Source organism: Canis aureus, chromosome 2 (genome assembly GCF_053574225.1).
Source record: "Canis aureus isolate CA01 chromosome 2, VMU_Caureus_v.1.0, whole genome shotgun sequence".
NCBI classification, from domain to species: domain Eukaryota; kingdom Metazoa; phylum Chordata; class Mammalia; order Carnivora; family Canidae; genus Canis; species Canis aureus.
The window spans coordinates 22,120,846-22,142,464 of record NC_135612.1 but is presented as its reverse complement, the minus strand read 5'-3'; the positions used below and the strand labels follow the sequence as shown (position 1 = coordinate 22,142,464).

At 34.3% G+C, this 21,619-nt stretch overlaps 1 long non-coding RNA gene across 1 annotated transcript in view; it reads left to right on the top strand.

Annotated features, from left to right (window-relative positions):
* The window catches only part of LOC144290216 (uncharacterized), a 225,641-nt gene extending 208,570 nt beyond the window's left edge, over nt 1-17,071 (top strand). Inside the window, exon 4 of the long non-coding RNA XR_013358002.1 lies at nt 16,936-17,071. This is a non-coding gene — a long non-coding RNA (uncharacterized LOC144290216). The remainder of the gene's footprint in view (nt 1-16,935) is intronic.
* The last annotated feature ends 4,548 nt before the right edge of the window (nt 17,072-21,619 follow it).

Below are 21,619 nucleotides of genomic sequence, written 5' to 3'. Positions count from 1 at the left end.
AGACAGTAGTCTATTTTCAAGTTCATTGTGTTTTTTCTTGTCATCCTCATTGTGTTAACAAATATAATTTTTATTTGTTACTATATTATTCCTTAAATTGTCTTTTTTATATATTCTGTTGATTTGCTGATAATTTCTATCTTTCTATTTATTTCACTATTTTCAAAATTTTCCGTTGAAGAATTTATTTAATAGTCTTTATATAGCATTTATTTAAACTCTTTATCAGGTAATTCCAACAGATGTGTCTTCTAGACAAAGGCATCTGTTTTGTCTTTTCTTATGTGAGTTGAGATTCTTTTGATTCTTTATAAGATGAGTAATTTTGGATTGTATTCTGGACATTTGAATGATATGTTACAAAGATCTCAATTTTACACTTCAGAGACCTCTAATAGCTATATCATGCATCTGTCTAGATTTTATAGCTATGTCCAGTGGGAGACACCTGATAGAATATATTTACTCTGCCTTATCCAGAATCAGAATCTCTCCAGAGTACATTCTTTATGTCTCAGTTATGCTTTTCTACTCCCTCTTTGTTAGTAGCCATATTAAAATAATTGTGAAAGTAATTTTTTTAATTTACAATTTCCCTTTTCCATTATAGGTTTCCACAAACTTAGGAGCACCCATAACCAATTCATTCATGACAATGATACATTACATTAATGTAAAAATTACAGAAAATAAAAGAAATAGTTGCTATAAAAGTATTTTTAGATTTATATTATAGTATTGTTTCTCTTAGTTGATAACATAGACTTTTCTATTCATGGCTTAAATAAATGTTTAGGTGGTTTATAAGCAATATGACCTGGCATATTTTGAAGCCACTGTTAGTCTTAATAATGCACTAAATAGACTACTATAGTAAAGATCAGAAACTTCATTAACTTTTATTCTTTTCTGAGTTGCCCTTCAATCCAACACTATATGAAGACAAGAAAGGTAAAAATACTCTATCAAATCACCTCCCTCAAGCTGTTAAAATTAAATAGACAGAATCCTTAGGATATAGAACATATCCCAGTTTTATCCAAATGGCTTGAATTTAATCTCTTTTGCTACCATGAGGATAATCTGAAATAGGTTAACTGTTAAAGTGACCTGCTTTTGTCAGGCTGCCAACTACTCTCAGTATACTTCTTTTCCTTAGGAAAGAACAAGATGCAACTTAAACAATTGAAAGTGCTGCCCATGATAACTTCATAATATAGATGGTAAACATATTAAAAATGCCTCACAAAAGTAAAAATAATAAACCCATGGCAGGTTTTTGGTTGGATTTTGTGTGTGTATGTTTTGCCAATTCAGTAGCAACTATAAGACTGCAATTTGCTATGTGTAGAAATTTTGGCTAAAACTGAATGTTTCAAATATTAAATCTAATACAGTAAAAAATTTGTTGGTAGCTAGACACCCCTCTAATCTTTCCAATATGCATAATCTTTTTTAAAAAGATTTTATTTATTTATTCATTAGAGACACAGGCAGAGGGAGAAGCAGGCTCCATGCAGGGAGCCCGATGTGGGACTCAATCCCAGAACTCCAGGATTACGACCTGAGCTGGAAGGCAGACCCTCAACCGCTGAGCCACCCAGGTATCCCATACGCATAATCTTTTATACCATTTCTCCATTAGATTCATTTGGTATGAGGAAATAGTTCTCCTAAAGCTCTAAGTAATATTAAAATCAATTTAGGGATCCCTGGGTGGCGCAGCGGTTTAGCGCCTGCCTTTGGCCCAGGGCGCGATCCTGGAGACCCGGGATCGAATCCCACGTCGGGCTCCCTGTGCATGGAGCCTGCTTCTCCCTCTGCCTGTGTCTCTGCCTCTCTCTCTCTCTCTCTCTCTCTGTGTGTGTGTGACTATCATAAATAAGTAAAAATTTTTAAAAAATAAAATAAAATAAATTTAATGAAGTTTGGAGAAGTACATATTTCTGAAACTGAAAAGAATTTTAGGAATCATATAATCACACCTCTCTCATTTTAAAGGTGAGAATTCTCAGTCTTAGAGATCCAGTTCACACTATGCAAAAATCAGGAACCTAGGTTCCTAAATCTGTCCTAGGTATTCTTTCTGTAGTGAGAAAATTATTTTCTAAGTCTCTCATCCTTTTGAATAAAATGCATATACATGGAAAAGTTTTCTAAGATCTTAGGGGTTCATTAAACACTCATGGATGCCATGACAGTCTCTAAATTAGAAAATGCTACATAGAGACAGTTAACTAGCCACCTGGATAAAGAAAAGGTGGATTGGTATCACATTTTATGGTAAAGTAACTTCTAAGTGGATTAAAATCTTAAATATGGGGATCCCTGGGTGGCGCAGCGGTTTGGCGCCTGCCTTTGGCCAGGGCATGATCCTGGAGACCCCGGATCGAGTCCCACATCGGGCTCCCGGTGCATGGAGCCTGCTTCTCCCTCTGCATGTGTCTCTGCCTTTCTCTCTCTCTCTCTCTGTGACTATCATAAATGAATTAAAAAAAATTTAAAAAAAAGAATATTTCAAATAAAATCTTAAATATGAAAATGAGACAATTAATATTCTGGAATAAATCATGGCAAAATAAGGGTTGAGTCTAACAGTAACTCAAAAATCCACTAACCCAAAAGTAAAGAGTAATAAATTTGACTATTAAAAAAAAAAACAGAAAAACATTGGCAGACAAATCTAAAAATCTATCCAACACTATACACACTAAGGGCTAAGCTAATGTGGTAGGTAAATAGCTGCTCAGTGAAGTCCATGCCCTAATCTGCTGAATCTATAAATGTTATATTACAAGCCAAAAGGAATTTGCAGATGTAATTGGTTTTAAGATGATAAATATGTAGTAATTTGTTACAGCAGTGAGAGAAAACTAGCACAATAGTCTGGAGTGAAAATTTGGTCTACAGATATAGCTGCAGACGTATTAAGTAATTTTTGAAAATTGTTTTTCATTGCAGCATTGCTCGTTACTTCCAGTAAAAGACTGAAAGCACCTAAGTGCTCATAAATAGGAACTTATTAAATAAATTCTGTTATATCCATTTTATGGATTACTACTCAGCTATAAAAAATGAGAAAGCTTTTCATATTGGTATGAAAAGATATCCAAGATAGACTGTTAAATGAAAAATGCAAGTATAGTACCATGTATATAAAAAGAGGAAAAAATACAAATATATGTATATTTACTTGTATATGTATAAAGTCCTTTGGAAGAGTAAAGAAGAAAGCAATAACTATGGTTACCTATTTGTAGTGAGGGAAAAGTAGGGAGATAGAGTTCATAGAAGATTTTTCTCTATACATTTTATTAATTTTTTAGTCATACAAATGTATTGCCTTTCTAGTATATAGATAGATTGTACATACATAAATACATAGATAATATACAAAAATAATATACTTCCAGTATATTACTTCTGTACTACTCTGTGCTTCCTTACATATATGTGACTGCTTAATGGTGTGAGTCATCAGTAAAGAAAAGTTTTTTCCATCTAAATGAAGGAGGATGAAAGAAAAGGGTTGAGAGAAAGAAAAAAATCTTTTCGATCCCTAATTAATAGTCTATGTTCTGTTATTGGTAAATAAAATGTTTGCTTTTCCCAGTTTCACTGGAGCTGTGTTACAAATACCTCCTAAACGGTAACATAATATCCCCTGAGTATCTCACATGAATAAATGTGACTGACCTACAAAGCTTCATGACATTTATGGGTAGATAGGGATATACACATGCACATACATGCATACATACATACATGTACTTTTCAAGGTCGTGGGAGAAATAGAAAAGAGTGATAAATAATGAGGGTCAAATATTGAAAAGGGTACCAAAGGCAAGCTACTTTCCTAACAGCTAATCCTAACCTCCCCCACATTCAGCATCTCAGAACTTTTCCTGATCAGCACCCTAAGAAGGAGCCCTCTTTCCTCACAGCAGGGGCTTTATTCAATAGTATAGGTCATGAAAGTAAGTAGATTTTCCCAATATTCATAGAGTAAATCGGAGACCCAAGAAATGGCAGAAACCCAGCCTTTTCAGTTCTCCGCCAGAATTTTAGAGGATCCGTCGGATGCAGATTTGGCTGCTGCTAAGAGCAGGAACAAACACATAGGGGAGGGCGGTGCTGGGTGGGTCTGAAAAGAACTTTTCAAATAGCTAGGGAAGCTATTCAAAAGCATATTCAAATAGCTAGAATATGATCGGAGAGGTGATTTCGGGCAGCATGTGGAAATCTTAAAGACTAAGTAACACTAACTAAGCAAGCAGGCACCTTTAAATGTTGTTCAGAAAAGAGTGACAGGGTCAGAGATATGCTTTGGAGATTAATCTGACAAAGTGCACAACGTGGATGGGATGAGAAGGACAAGAGGCCAGAAAAGTTGTAGGCAAGGGCATGAGAAACAGCTCCTTTTAGACTTGAAATCTAGTTTAACCTTCTACAAATTAGTGGGGCTGCTTGGAAGTTGGATTACTTACTGCTAAATCTGATTAAATCCCAAAAGCATTTTTTAAAGAAGAGATTAAAGGAAGGAAAGTCAGAAGTTAGAACCAAATGAAAGTATCTACAATTCTTCAAAAAAATCATTTCCAAAGGGCTATTCAGTTAATTTAAAAAACACTCCGACGCATCCATGGCTAAAACTCTGATATTTCTCATAATAAATGTCATTTCTAAAGTGTAATTGCATAACACATCGCTAAAACAGTAATGAAAGAATCTTAGAGCATCCATCAAAGGACACTGAATGTGAAATAAACAGCGTTAGTTTAGAGTTGGACGACTGGGGCGCAGCACGTTAGACAGCACTGCCCTCTGCAGTTAAACATGTTCTACTAACCAATCTCTGTGGTGCTTGCTTTGGCAGCTCATATACCAATCCCTGGAATCTGGGTATAAATCCATGCTTGAAACTCTTCAGATATCTTGTCATTTCCTTTACTATAGCTGACCAACCATAGCACTACCAAAGTTTCCTAACTGGAGGCCTGCAGGAAGAGTTTCTTATAATGATGGAAAGTAGCAATAACAAGTATAAAACTGAATAGAGCAAACCCAGGTTTTTTTTTGTTTGTTTGTTTGTTTTGGTTTTGGGTTTGGTTTTGTTTGTTTGTTTGTTTGTTTGTTTGTGACTATTGTGTACCAGGCACTGTTCTCAGTGAACAAGATTCGCAGTTTTCTTCCTGAATTCTTGATGCTTTTACTTTATGGAAGAGTAGCAACAGATAATTTAAAAATCATCAGACAATTAAATAAAAACACTTAGTTGTGATAATGGCATAGAGTAAACAACAACAACAAAAAGAGGCTAAGACAGGTGGATCTCACTAAAGGAGGTAATATTTCATTTGAGACCTGAAGGATGATAACGACCTAAGCATATAAGGAGTGGGAAAAAAGTAGCTGGGATGGCTTGTGCAAAGGTCCTGGGGCAGAGAGTCACATATTCTAAGGCTAGAAGAAAGACAGTGTTATTAGAGAATGTTGAACAAATGAAACACCGCTGAGAGAGCTGAAAAGCTAAGCTGAGATAGATCAAAAGTACTACCTACCTTGAGTACCAGGTTAGGAAATTGAATGAGAAACTTTTGAAGGGTTTTAAGTGAAAACTGATTTGATAGTGGTTATGTTGTTATAAGATCATTTGTGTTGCTCTGTAACAAATAATTTCCAGAGGGATAAGAGAAGGGAGGGGTCCAGACCATTTCAGATTATTTTCCCACAATTTAACAAACTCATTCTAGTTTAATTTTTTGTGTTATGCACTTGGAGGTGTGTTAAGGAAAATAAAGGGTATATTCGTTTATAACAAATCAATTAATAGTTTTAAATTGAAATACTTGCCCTGAAATTATGTCATTGTCCTCAGGAAAAGAAGATAGCTTGGTGACTATTTAATTACAATTTTTAGATGGGATTAAGATAATAAAAATCACAGGTTAAATTTCAAACAAAAAGAGTTCATAATGATCTGTTCTCTGATTTAGGATGGAAAAACCCACCCTGGGATAATAGAATTCACCCTGAAGATCTAACCTTCAATTAGAAACACCATAGATAGTGAACGATTCCTCTATTATCCTTGTGCAGTCAGGAAATTCGTCTTAACATAAACTTTAAATCCCTCTCATGTTAGCATGAGAAATATTTAAAAAAAAAAAAACTCACAACTAGGATTTCCCAGCCACGAAGTTCTTTCTCATCCATATCCATGGGTAAATGGCAAGTTTATTTCTGATCTAGAACAAGAGAATAGAAATAAAACTGTGATTTTTGTCCAGGAGATTAAATGTGTTAATCCACTCATTCTGAGCCCATTATCACACTTTCTCCTTTAAGTTAAAGAGAGAGAGAATTTTGCTCACTATAACTCATCTAGAATCTCTTTTTTGTCCTTTGAAACAATTTGGTTTTATCCATGCTACAGCTCCACAGAGTGGGAAATTTCTTTTCCATATTAAGTGATACATGTAACCTTCTAGTTTCTGGCTAAAGCATTAATGAACACTTAAGGACTTCTGGAATTGAATTAGCTGCCACAGTACCTTGACATTATTCAGATTTCTTAGTCCAGGCTTTCAGAGCTTCCAGGTAGCTATATGAAATCATGAAGGCAATATTAATAGCTGGATTAAGAATCTTCCAACTGATGACAGAACCTGCCGGTACAAATAACTAAATAAGATTAATACCGTATTGATAATACTCCCCATAGTTTGATGCACACTATCATCTATTTCAGTCTCTAATACATCTGCTATGCTTTAGTTTTATTTCTTAGTGAATATAAATAGCAGAAAGCCAATATCTGTGTAATACTAAGACCCTTTTCTGCAGCAATGAGTCAAAATTTGACTCCAGGAATATTAGGTTCACTTATCAACTGTCAGCGTGCATTCGTGTGTGTGTGTGTGCATGTGTGTGTTAGATTAACAGTTCCAGAGTCTGAGTAATGCTAAAAATTCAAAGGATATTGAAGTCTAACAAATTTATCAATACCCCTACTGATTTATCTTCTTTACAGCAGTGGAAATATAAAAAATAGTTAGTCCAAATTTTAAATTAGGAATTGTTGAAACTGGAGTATTATCTCATGCTCCTGAGGACACATCTTTACTCTGGAATGGGTAAACCATGAAAATTCTGTTCAGCATTCCAAGTAGTCACTGCAGCAGTCAGGCTGAAGGCAAGCTTCTAAGACTATTCTGGACTAATTAGCAATATAATTTTTATTTATTTTTTTTTCTTTTTTTTTTTTAGCAATATAATTTTTTTAAAAAAATCTTCCTTTATGGCTGGCGTCTGCTGTTACAAACCAAACACCAAGAGTATATTTTTCTAAAAGTAACATTTATTCATTTTTAAATTTTTCTTCTTTCCTCTGCCTGAAGAATTACATTTTCTTCCTATCCTCATTGCTAAGATTCTTCAATATAAATGACTCTACAAATGTCAATGTCTTAATTTTGTTTTACCAACGGTTATTGCCAAATGTACCTTAAGAGAGGCAAACAAGTGAGTTGGAATTAGGTCCAGTTCATGCCTACCAGAAGAAAAAAATAAACTACACAGAGCCATGGATCAGGAACCCAGTGCTCAGTGAGGAGGCAGGCTGTGAGTTTGAGGGATTCCAACAAGTATTTTATTCAGAATATGCATGATTATATATATTATACCATAGGAGGTATTCTACATTTGCTTTTTATTGCAGTGCTCTTGTGGGAATAATTCCTGCAAGCTTAGCCTAGAGCCTGTATCTCCAGCCCTTTCAATAATTGTGTACGCATCCAGTTCCCTATATTAAATCTCTTTTTGCTTAAACTAAGTAAAGTGGTTTTTATTGTCTTCAACTGAACCTTGACTGATATACTGGTAATTCTATTTCTTCTTGAGCACTAGTTATTGAATTACAAAAATTCAAGAAATTAGGGAAGGTGAGGTAGTTTAAAATCTAACGGGATATCCTGTGGTTTACTTGTAAAGGCAAGTACAACATAAATGCAAGATTGGATCCACTTCACTAGAGTAATTTCTAAAAGATATTTGCTACAAGCTTTGAATATATTTCCAGGCATGCTTCTTTTAGGTACAATTCTTTATAGCTATTGTCTTCAATAATTCACTCTCTGTTTTTCTTCTTGTTGCTAAATTGGCAGAAGGCATCATCCAGAAAAATCTTCCTGAAAATCAGATTGCAGTGGTGAAAGTCTCTGTATTAAGTTTATTTATTTTTAAAAGATTAGAGATTTAAAAGGCTCCAAAAATCATTAATGAACCCAGACTCCTATGCTTCACTGCATGCTCCCCATCTCCATTTGGATTTAAGGAACATCTTAAACTTAACAGGAACCTCCCTACTTAGTTTCAATATCCAGCAAATGATGTTGTCATTCACTCAGTTGCTAGGACTGAAAACCCACTAGTAATCCTTAGCTTCTCTCTTTCTCTCACATCCCAGATACAACCTACCTGACTTTTGGCCTATCAAAATAAATTCTGAATCAGATCTTTTATCACCACTCTTTTGGTGAAGCAGTCAGGCTCGGGTAGGAAAGAGATACAGAATGCTTTTTTGGGGGAGAGAGTATTTAATGAGTATTACATATTCAAAAAAAAAAAAAAACCTCTCACTTCAAGACTAAAATTTCTGAATGCTTCCCCTTCAGAGCTCTTTTCCCAGGTCTTGCATGGCTAGCTCCCTCACTTCAGTAGCAGTGATTTTCAAATGACACCGTCTCTGAGAGGCTGAGAGCCCAAGCTGAAAGAGCCAAAACTCTTGCTTCCAGCATTCTTGATCTTCTTCCCTTGCCTTACTTTCTTTCAGACCACTTAACATAGTATTATATATTTGTTGATTCAGTTGTTTCTTTTGCACTTCCCTACCTAGGATAATATTTCTATGAGGCTAAGAAATCTGTGGTACTTGCCACTGAATTCCTACACCTGGTGATATCTAAGTAGGAGCACAACAGATGCTTGTGACAACGCAGAACCTCCATACCATTTTCTTTTTGATTGTCTTAAGTGTTATTGTACTATTAAAAAGTGCTAAAATTTTAGCCTGCCCCACCTTCAGAATTACAACATGAACCAGACTATTGGCCTGGGCCATATTTAATATTCTTTATGGTTCTTCTATTTTTATTATATAAGTAGCCATCACTGGGTTCAAGATTCATCAGAAAAGGGATCCCTGGGTGGCGCAGCAGTTTGGCGCCTGCCTTTGGCCCAGGGTGCGATCCTGGAGACCCGAGATCGAGTCCCACGTCGGGCTCCCAGTGCATGGAGCCTGCTTCTCCCTCTGCCTGTGTCTCTGCCTTTCTCTCTCTCTCTCTCTCTCTCTCTCTCTCTCTGTGACTATCATAAATAAATAAAAATTAAAATTAAAAAAAAGGATTCATCAGAAAAGCTCTGTACAAAATGCTTAAAGTGTGGCATTCATCATTTCTGAAAAACTTCTTAACACACTTATAGCAGTAAAGGATCATCCTAAAAGAAGGGCATCAATCATTACACTGGAGTTAAAGGAAGAAGTTCTGTAGAGAATTGCTCCACTATGTGCTCCATATACAGGTATGATATATATGCACATTGCTTTGTGGCATCAAATCAGTTACTAACAGTCTTTGAGATTACTACATTTATGAATTATTTGCATATGGCTACAATGTTAAGTGAATCTCAGCTAACTAAAAACAGGCCCTGATATTTTTCTGGTATATCATTTGTTTGACTCCTAAAGTAGTAATGCAATCTTGAACATTGAGTTCCTTCCCTTTATTCAATATTCTTAAAATATTTATTTTCTATTAATTACTAAAATATTGATGATTAACAATCACAGTAATCCTATACATTGCATTTAGGATATATAATTTTAAAGCCTGTTTGTGAATACAGTATTCCTTTATTATTTTAATATAGCCCACAAGATGTTATTGTTCCCATTTAACAGATGAAGAAATAGACTAAAAAGGCAAGCTATTTACTTACATCCATAGGAGACAGTATTAAACCATCTGAAAATAGTTTTAATATTCTTTCCACTTTCAAAAACCATAGATCTGAGCAGATACACAAAAGCTAGGATCCCTATCCTTGAAGTAATAACAAACTAGTTATAGACACATGATATACACATAGCAGTAATTTAACTGAGTAACAATACATATGGAGAGAATGGGCAGCCATCATTTATGCAGGCTCCTCCGGACTTCCTCTGGCCAACACTGGGATTGATACTTGACACCAACCTCTCCTCTGGCCAACACTGTGGTAAAGACTTGATACTAACTTCATTTAATTCTGAAAACAAATGCCATAAGTAATTGCCGTGCTCCCCAATTCATAAGTGAAGAGATTGCATCAGAGTACAAGTTTACATGGATGGTAAGCATTGGAGCCAGGATTCAAATCCACGTATGTATATTTCCAAAGCCCACACTCTAACATTGTTCTTTATAATGAAGAAAATTAATATATTATAATTAATAAAAAGAAACACCCATGTGCAGACACACACACACACACACACACACCTTTTCGTAGGTTTCAGAGAATGAGGAATATTGTCCTTGGATGAAGGCTCCATGGAGTTTTAAAGAGTTACCTCAAGAAAGAGTGGAACAGAAAAAATGCAGGAAACATTCTGAGTAGACAGTAAAAACTTGATAATAAATGTGGTGCCTTCTGGAAAGAATTGAGAAAATTAGTCTAGAGTAGGAAATATCTTAAGTTAAGGAGGAGGAAAGAGGAGGACAAAGTCAGATTATAGAGGACTAGGATAACTAAATGGAGAAAATTTGACTTTTTTTCTAGTAAGAATGGGAAATAGCTTCAATGACATTTGTGTTTAAAATTAGTCAAATAAAGGTTTATGAATGAAAAGACTAAGCAAAGACCAGGTGCAGAGACTAATTAGGAAATACACCACAGTGCAAGGGGGGATGTATAACAACCTGGTCAACTGAGCAAACAATAAAATAGGATCAGAGATCTGGGGCCAGGGTCAAGAAAAAGCTCTATTTTCATCCCAGTATGACTTGGATGACAAAGAATTAAATTTTAAAAAGTAAGATTGCATTGAGCTGTCAAGAGAAAATGAAATTTCAAGCCTGGATTGTAGAAAAAATCTTTCTAAAAAGAACAAAGATCTCTTTCTCTCCTCAATAAGTTCTGTGATCAGATGAGCTGATGAACCAAAGGGTGGTTCTTTGAGACAAAACCTTCAACAGATCCAAGCCTTGTTAATTCCTGAGACCAAAAGACTTGCACCTTATTTTCATCTCTACCACTTAACAGCAATATCAAAAAGCTGAAATTTATAGACTCAGTTTTATCATATGGTAAAATGAGCTTTTGGGGTAAATCATCTCAAAGATATAAAGAGAGACAGAGATAGAGCTATAGATAGAGATATAGCCTATGAGTCTCACTGTCTTGCCATCTTAGTGGCATAGGGCAGCATGATTTATGTGGGGAAAGAGCATCATTGATTTCTTTTATGAACCAGGTTTACCAGTGCAGCTCATATCACCACATCTGGGAAAGGTACACAAAGAATTCAGTAAAAGGAAAAGAAAGATGAACATGGAGATATGAAAGATTTTATTGAGACTGAACTATATCTAGATTTGACTGTAAGCCTTTTGCCACTTTCCTTGATTTTTAAGGTTTACTGGTGTCATTTGAAAAGACAGAAATCTCTTTTACAAAGAGTAACTAGGCTTCATTACTTATTCCAATTCAGACTGATAAGGAATAGCAATGGTCTTTTAAGTATAAATCCCCACTTAGAGTGAAAGAATAGCATGATTGAATAGTAGTGTTTGCCACGTATATAGGTGAGAATTGATGTCAGCGTTCTATATAATATGATTTCTGAGCTATATTTATTTATTTTGACTAAAAATCATCTTTAAACCCTACCTAAGCTAGAGAGTCAAATCTTTTATAGTTCATAGTTTATTTCTTCATTTTTTATAACCGTCTTTGATACTCTAATTAGTAATACTTTCTCCAGTATAGAAACTATGACTAATAAAAAAAAGATTATAACTCTAAATACAAGTGGAATTTTGGAACCAAATTGTGTTCCAGATTATCTGTTAACTTTACATATTCTAAGGTATATTCCTCTAGCATGGGAATCAACTAAAGTTTTTAATCATAATTATTATTTTCTGATCTTTTGGAGTTATTGCCTTAAAGTGTTGGTCTAAGATTTATGTATATATTATAAACTACAACAATGTAGAGAGTTTTGGTATAACATAACAAAAATCTAGATAGATGAGGCTATTTCCATAAGTAAGAAACATTCTCAGGTAAAAGTTTAATTCTTTTAGTAGCCCAGGAATCTGCTTCTCTAAGCTGAATGCAGGACAGGAGATTTATTACATAAAGTATAATCTAATTGGGTATTCAGTATGAATAACTTCATTAAGACTTCAGGATAAAGACATTATTTTCAAGCAGGGTCAGAGGGGTAAATTAGGTAATGAAAAAAGTGATTAACTGAAAGTAGTCCTTTTAATTTGCTTTAATCATAATTATTAGCAATAAAACTACCCAATCAACATATTAATTTATTTTCACCAATTGGGCTGGAAAAGAAAGCTTATTAGGAGACCATGCATCTAAAAGATGACTTTTAAGTAATTATTCAACAAATATTTATTCAATACCAACTATATGCAAGGTACTATGGAGAATACAATAACTGATAAAACACCTATCCTCCTGCCTATCCTCAGGAGACTTAAAGTTGCATCAGAGGCCATAAAATGTGAGAGAGGAGATGAAGGAAGAGAGTGGAAGAGAAGAGAAGGGAGGAAGAGGAAAGAATCAGTAAGAAAAGTGGCAATTTTAAATGTATTTTTCTCTGCCAACTAGAAGTACCATAAATCCTAGGAAATCATACTATCCTATTTGGAGGCCCACTACAAAATATTTTAAGACCCTCTAGTTCAAAAACCACAAAATGTATTTATTATCCAATCATCAATCCTTCCTTAGGAGGAAAGCTGTATAGAAATGTAATGATTGCAAACAATACTACCATTACCTAGTGGATATTCTTCATGGACACTGTTAAGCAGCTATAGGACTCTTCCCCAATGAGAACAGATTCAACCTCAAAATCCTCTATACAGCACTCTCAGTGGCCCCCACTGGTCAATTAAAACAGGTGCAAAATATGCTACCAATTTGCTACCTTTGGTTTAATGACTGATAATATATATATAAAGACTTTAGCAATGGATTTTAGAATCACTTTATGCTAGCATTGTTTTGCTACTTAGTAGCTATATGATCTTGAAAATTTTAGCTGACTCCTTTTTTTTTTTTAACTAACTCCTAAATGGAAGTTTCCTCATATGTAAAACAGGAATGTATCTATGTTTTAGTAGAGGTAATGGGATCATGTAAAAAAAAAACACTTGGTATAAAGCCTGGTATATAATAAATACTGGCTCTATAGCAGGCACTTTGGGTAAAGTGAAAGGAATAAACAGATTAAGAGGATCTCTGCCCTTAAAATTTTCTTATTATGGTCTAAAGAGGTAAGTATAAACAGGTGAGTTTTTGTCAGGTGTTCCAACTGCTGTGATAAAGGCACATTTCTGTTATCAGTTCTATAGGAGGATTTCAGGAAAAAGTTTGACATCTAGCAAAATATTGACTATAAGAATACGGATCTTAAGGGGGCCTGGGTGGCTCATTGAGCACCAGGCCCTTGATTTCAGCTCAAGTCATGATCTCAGGGTCCTAGAAACAAGCCCCATGTTGGGCTCTATGGCCAGTGGGGAGATTCTTTCTCTCTCCCTCTCCCTTTGACCCTCCCCTCATGCTCGCTCACATGCTCTCTTTCTCTCTCCCTCGCTCTCTCTGAAATAAACAGATATTTTTTAAAAGGAATATGGATCTTAGAGAAAGGTTAAATAACATATCCTAAAGAAAACCAGTATTTAAGAAATGGTTGGATGCAAGAAGAGAATTTAGCAAGAAGAATGAGAGCTAGAGTGACAGGAGAGGAAACAGGAGAGAGTAATGACACCAGTACCAAAGTAGAATTTGGGATTTTCAAAGCTTTAAAGAGTCTCAGTGAGAGAAGGAATAAAAAATTGTTTATCAATTGTGTAGAGCAAGGTGCCCTTAGCAAGAATGATTTTAATGGATTGTGGGGATGTAAGTCAGATTCCTAAACATTAAGTAGTAAATGGAGAGTGAAATCTTAGAGTCAGGATTTTAGCTGGGACTGAGAATTTTGGTTGTGAAAGAATAGGCCTATAGCTATTAGGGTCAAAATTGAGATAGAGGTATAAGGAGATATTTGCGCATTTTCTAGAAGGATTGCAAAGTTTACAGGCTTAATAACAAAATGGTGCTCCCTTAAATATTTTCCTTGTAAAATATGAATATTCAAAAGCTCACCAGTTTTACCTATCTTGTGCCACCTTGAATAACATAAACTATAGATCATAAAGGACCGAACTCCTAGCTATTGATCACTAACTAGTCATTGCCAGCCTGTACAATCCCTGAAGAAAAGAGAATGTCAATATCTGCTTTCATCGTAGTCTCTAAAAAATAATTTAAAAATTAATACATTTCTTAAATATAATTATATTACTTGCTGTTTAAATGATTTCAAAGGCTCCCCGCTTCCAAATTTGCATTGCATTTTCTGGTATGCTCTGGTACACACACTGCTTATTCTCTAGATGCATGTCTCTTAGTATTTCCTTTTCACTCTACCATTGTATTTTGTTGTTATGAATTATTGGTTGCTGCTGTATTTCACTGGGATGCACTAAATGCAGAGGTGTTAGGTTCTCCATTAGGTACTTTGTATGCCTGAAATGTTTACACCACTATGTCTCCTGAAGTTTCCCTCACCTGCCCAACCTCCCTTCTGAATAATTCATTACTAACTCTTCTTATCATTATTATACCTTACACATACATATCCTGATGTGTTTATCATATTTCATAGGGAGTATTTGCCCATCTGTTTTCACCACGTAGACTATGAGCTCCTTAAAAATGGATTCCAGGAGCACCTGGGTGGCTTAGTCAGGTAGGCAGCCAATTCTTGATTTCAGCTAAGGTCATGATCTAAGGGTGGTGAGATGGAGCTCCCTGCATCGGCTCCTCACCTGCTTGAGATTGTCTCCCTATCCCTCTGCCCCTCCCCCAGCTTGTGGCTCGCTCTCTCTCTCTAAAATAAATAGATAGATCTTTTAAAAAAATGTATCCCATATTATATGTAACTTTGTATCACTGCTACCTAAAATAGGCCTGGAATATAGCCACTAATTATTTTTAAATGAAGTAATGAATTAATGGATGTATGTAGATCATTTATGATTTTAGTAATAATTTTAATTAGATTTCCTGGCCCAGTACTTTTCTACACAAGCATATCTTTATACCAAAACCATAACTGAAGAATGTTCTTATAAATGGCATTTAGTAGACAGAGCATAGATGCCATATCTATTATTCTAGATTTGATACATAAATATATTTGAAGTTTCTTATTCCTAAAATAACTTTGTTTATATTTAATTAACGTTATCTCATCAAATAAAAAATATCTAACATTTTAAGACCATCTAAGCCAGAACAATTTGATATAATGAAGGCTGTATTTCCAATGAAATGATCTGGCTCCAGTTGACTAAATATGGGTTGTTACTTTTCGGTTAGAATAATAAGAAAATCCATATGCATCTAGGATATGTTCCCAATTGTGCTCTCAGAAATTTGATCGTGAAACTTATGAAATCCCTGAATTAGAGCTTTCTCCCTTGATATGGGCCCTCAATTTCCTGAGAGCAGGAGTGACAGGATATAATTATTCCACTTGGGTTCTCTGACAACAAATGCATTCAATCATCAATTAGGAATTAGCACACGTATGGTTTCAATTATATTGATTTATAACCAGCAACTTTTTAATACAGAATTTAGTTACAGTCTATCATGTCTTGATAATTAAAATGCACTTTGTTTTATTGTGTTTTACTGACTTGTGGGAAAACAAGTAAAATTATAAAAGCTTGCGTTGTCTGTTATTTATTTCTGCTAATCATGAGTCAGAATTTCCCTGTACCTAGAGCGTTGTAAAATCCAGATAAATATTATCACTATCATTACCACATCTAACTCTCTATATATCATTTCTCCACTATAGCATAATAATAAACAATGTTTTCCTAAACTACATCATGGACAGGAAAACATAACTCTTAATTTTATTTGTCTTGAAGATAAGAAGCACAGCCTGGGAAGTCTGGACATCTTCAAAGTCACTTTTCAAAGTACCAAATTCTGTTTTTGCACCTGTTCCCTTCTCTCTTTGATGATATCTACCCTTCATACCCAAGTCAGGACATCTATATGGCCACTCTCCTTTCTAGTCCTTTATCCCTAGGGAAAGTGAGAAATGGCTTGAGTTAACTCATTATGTCTGCTGATTTATTATATATACTTAAGTGTGAATGAGTTTCACTGTATCATCAATCCTGGCCATTTGTATGGTATGCCTTGGCATAAAAGTGTTACAGGATGAACATTTTCTCGCCTTTAGAGACCCAAGTAGGTAATTTTTTCTTGTCCTTGAAATATTATGACCACTACTATGGCTTATTTGAGGTCTAAAACTAATTTATTTATTTTAGAGGAACATTTTTGTAGTAAAAGTAATGATTCTGGAAATAACCTACCTGCAGTTACCGGGTGTTATTTCTATGAGTTTTTGGGAGCTGGGATGTGTAAATAGTCACTCAAATGCATGCCTACAGTTTCTGGACTCCTTAACTTAATCTACTCTAACCAGCTTTTCTAGTTAATTGGTGACATTGCTCTTTAGAACCTCCAACTTTCCCTCACCAATCTTTCTTGCTCTTATGCGAACAGGTACCTTAGGCACAGGTCAATCCTGGGTCTTCTGTAACAGAAGATAGCCAAACAAGCCAGCTATCCACGCATGAGTTCCACAGAGCCTCTAGCTCTCCAGACCTATGAAAGCTAAAGATGAAGGAATCAGGCTGAGGTAAGGATAATCCCATCACTTACAAACTATTGAGCAATAACTATTATGTCATAGCCTGGCCAAATTCTTTAAATCCATTGGCTATGTAATTCATACAATACTGCTTTCAAGTAGGTACCAGTCTTATCCCATATTTTATAGATAAGCTGAGGTTCAGGAGCTTAGATGTTTTGCTCAATTTCATTCAAAAGGAAGTAAGCAGAGATTAAATTCAAAGCCAGACATGTTTTATTCCATAGCCATTCTTTTCAAAATTTTATTGTTAAGTGGGGAAAAGTTGCAGAGAAGGGAAAGAGGTCTTAAGGTCTTTTTTAAAAAAATTTACTTATTCGTTCATGAGAGACACACACAGAGAGAGAGAGAGAGAGAGGAGGCAGAGACACAGGCAGAGGGAGAAGCAGGCTCCATGAAGGGAGCCCGACATGGGACTGGATACCAGAACTCCAGGATCACGACCTAGGCTGAAGGTGGTGCCAAACCTCTGAGCCACCCAGGTTGCCCAGGTGTTAAGGTCTTAATCTTATGTATAGCTGCACAGACAGGAAGAGAGGAGACACCTGTATTAATAGAACTCTTAACATTGGAGGAATCAGATTAAGACCTTGGTGGTGGGGGGAGTAGCTATGGGGTCAGAATATATATGTGTGACTAATGAGGATTAAGTTTTACACGGAATCAGATAAAATTGTCAATACTACCAGTCATGAAAACACTGAAGAAATAATAAAAGAAAAGAGCTGTAGAATTTTAGCTTGACTGTAAAACTATAATCATCTGTTGTCCATTCAGGCTTAATTACCATGTAGCACAACAGCAATTATGCATATCATTAAATAGATGCTAGATTAATTTATGTGCATTTTATTTGATTAAAGCAGTAAAATGCAGTTTGCAGTATGTTCAGCCTTTATAGTTTGTGGCTCATGGAACATAATAATCTACTCAAAGTTAAAAAAATATTAGGAGATGTGTTGATTATGAAATTTTATAATATTGTGTTGGCTAATCAATTTTATTACCTTGTATAAACAGTGGAAATGCAGCTGTTAACCTGGTTATATGTAACCTACTCTACTAAAATATTTCACAGAAGGAAAATATCTTTCTTAATAGCATAAGTGATATCTAACAATTATCTTTGAACTTCAGCTTTTCACAAATTACTATTTTCTGACTCCATCCAACATTAATAATTTATTTTATCTAGAAAAACGTAACTAAGTTAATTTCTGGTTAATATCTGAAAGATGAACAAAATTTTTGCCTCATACATTTCTGTATTTAAAGTTTTTAAGTTTTAATTTAATAATAAAATATTGAAGAACTGACATACCTATCCTATTATCATCAATTGAATGAGGTATTATAATATAGTGGCTAAATTTAAGAATCCCAGAGAGTTTTCTGAGATTAAATCTTAGTTCTCACACTTGAAACTATGTGGTTTTCATGTTTGGACCTAAGTTTCCTTATCTATAACACGTGCATTAGTAAAAAAGTACCAAGTAGTATCTAGTGTATGAGGTATCTAGAAGGATTTTATGATAGTTCATTTAATGCAATCAATCCTGTTCCTGACACACTGTAAGAGTTCAGTAAATACAACCAACCATTACTGAGTGGTTTTATTTTCCTAATTTTTCTTACTCATCTTTTTTAGGTCTGACATTTTACAAATTCATTTAAAGGGAAAACTAAATATACAAAACTGATCATTTGATAGGTATTTATATAAAAGTCCTCAAAACATAGCTACTTAAAAGATCTTTTTAAAAATGTGTGGAATGAAACTGATTATTTCAAAGCAAGCACAAATTCTACTACTTGCTGCTCAAGCCCCAAATGGAGCCTTGTAATAGATTCCTGATGCCACACTAATGAAGAGCCTTGAGAAGAGCAATTGGGAGGAGGGACGGATATGGAACCATCTACAGAACATGGTTTAAAGAAAGGTTAATGGCACATACGGCATCCTCATAAAATACTGTTGAGGGAAGCAATACGTATCTTGTCTTAGTTATTTTTGTCTCAATTTTATCATTTGTAAATTGAAAAATTTAATCTAAAATGATTTATAAGTTTCCTTCTTCCTCTTTAATGTTCAGAGTCTAAAGAAATAAAAATCTGTGATCTAAAATAGAGTTGCTCTAGATTATTCCAGAGAACAAATTTGGAAGTAATTAATGAAAGTTATAGAGAAGCAAATTTTATTATATTATTTTGTTGTTGTTAGTTTTAAGTTTCCTCATTGCCTCCTGAATTACTGTGAGAATTCAGCTGAAATTATTTTTGGAAGGGGTTTAACACAGCCCCTAATAAGTGTTGCCTATTATTATTTCTATCAAAATACAGTTCAAAGGCTCTGTACTTATAAATGGAATAAATAAAATTTGGTTCAACAAAAAGGAAGGCAATCATAAGTAAACAGTGGAATTATGAGGATATATCCATAATGTAAGCATTGGAAAAAGCATGTTTTCAAAAGCACTTGAAAAAACTTGGTAATAAGCAAGATGATAACAAATTAAAATATCTTTGTTCACAAAGGTTTTTGCTTTTTTGTTTTTACATTCACTGGATTATAATCCTACCAAGGTAAACATGTAAAACTCTGCTTGTTAGAATTCTTAACCTCTTGTGTGTGTTTTTTTTAATTTTTAGTTCAGGTGTAATTAAGTGTTATATATGTTTCAGGTGTACAATATAGTAATTAGACAAGTTTACACATTACTCAGTACTTGTCATGGTAAGTGTTCTCTTAATCCTGTTCAACTATTTCACCTATTTTGATATATTATAAAGCAGAACTTTCAGGCAACTAAAACAGAAAAGAAAATTAGATAATTAAATATTAAGGATTTTAAACACATGAGCAGTGATTTAAATAGGCAATTGGGAAAGTGAGCTCTGTCATTACATCTACCTTCTACCATATTTATAAATATTAAATAAAGAATTGCTAACATTATCTCTAAGTTTGTTTGAAACCCAAGAGCCTCTACCCTAGATCCATGGACCTCAAATATGGAATTTCAAAGGATAAACTTGAAAATATTTGAAAATTTCTGTGTGCATGTGCATTTTTCAGGAAGAAATATCCTTCATTTTCATCAGATTCTTAAACAAGTCAATATTGAGTCGGAGTCACCGATTTCAATGAATAATGCTTTCTTCCATGTACAAAAAAGCTGCAAGATAAAGCCAGTGCATAAATAAGATACTTCCAAAAAGAGTTTTACTAAAAACACTTATCAGTGGCACTTTTTTTACTAAACTCTCTGTCACAAGGCCTATTTAAAATGGATTTATAGATTAGACTTGAGTGTAGTGATTAAATATCTTTAACAACTCTATAAGTCACATCTGATAAACCAAAGATAGATGAGAATATTTCTATCACCTAGTTATCTCACTGTGTTTGAATTTCTTATCTTGTTTTCAAAGACACTATTAAAAAAAGGATTTAGGTAATTATTCTTGAATCCTTACTTTCAACTCTAAGAATGATAAAATTTTTATAATAAAAGTACTTAGAAAACTTATTTTGAGCTAATATTGCTAAAAGAAAGGTAAAGGCTGTGTGACAATTCTTTCTTTCACCATACATATGTGTGCATAATATCAAAAAAAAAAAAGAGATGTTTTACTTGTTTAATTACATGAGAGCATGTAATTATCTATTTAAAAGAGCAAGAATGGGCCTGAAGAAATGTTAAGCAAGGAGGTCAACCTTCCCTGATTTTCCATTCAATTTGAATAACATTGGCAATGCAAAGTAAAGACAGTATTGCCAAAGTCAATATCCTAGATCTCTATGTCTACGCAACAGCTTTCTCTGTGCTAATAGTGTTTATGCCATCTGTTTGTTTCCAATTAAAGTCCATTTTTGACTCAATGACCAGATGTTTCACATTGTGGGGCCATTTTGTTATCCTTTCCCTCTGACTCAAAAGTAGTGTATTTACTCCAGCATTGGTCCTGTTTACTTTTTCTTTTTTTTTCTTTTTGTATTTTGATATCATAAGCTACTCTCTCTTGTATTTTTTTCGAAGTCATGAAATAGATTTCCCAACTTCCTTCTTTACAAGTTATTGCCTACAAAGTTAGTCTCCAAATGTGTTTCTATCTGTAATGTCAGTTAATGATTATTAACATACAATGTTTATCTCCTTTATCAAATTCTACAAATGAACAATCTATATAAGTAATACATTTTAAATTAAAATCACTCAGGGAAGGGCAAATTACTATATTACTTTTTCTGCACTTTGGTACTTTTAAGTATTTTCAGTCTATAAAGTTGTATATTTCCAATTTCAACTTCAAACAGATTTAGTTTTGTTCATTTTTAGATTAGTAAACAAAAACTGAACTTTAAAAAGTTTAGATTAGATTCCAGTCGCATCTTCTCTCGGATTTTACTGATTATTTTAATCTTGAAGAAAATTTTTCAGAAGTATGCTTGATGATGTTATTATTCTAAAAACCTCTGCATGCTGGTCATTTCACGAATTGTAGATGTACAACAGCTGGAGATTTTTATATTGT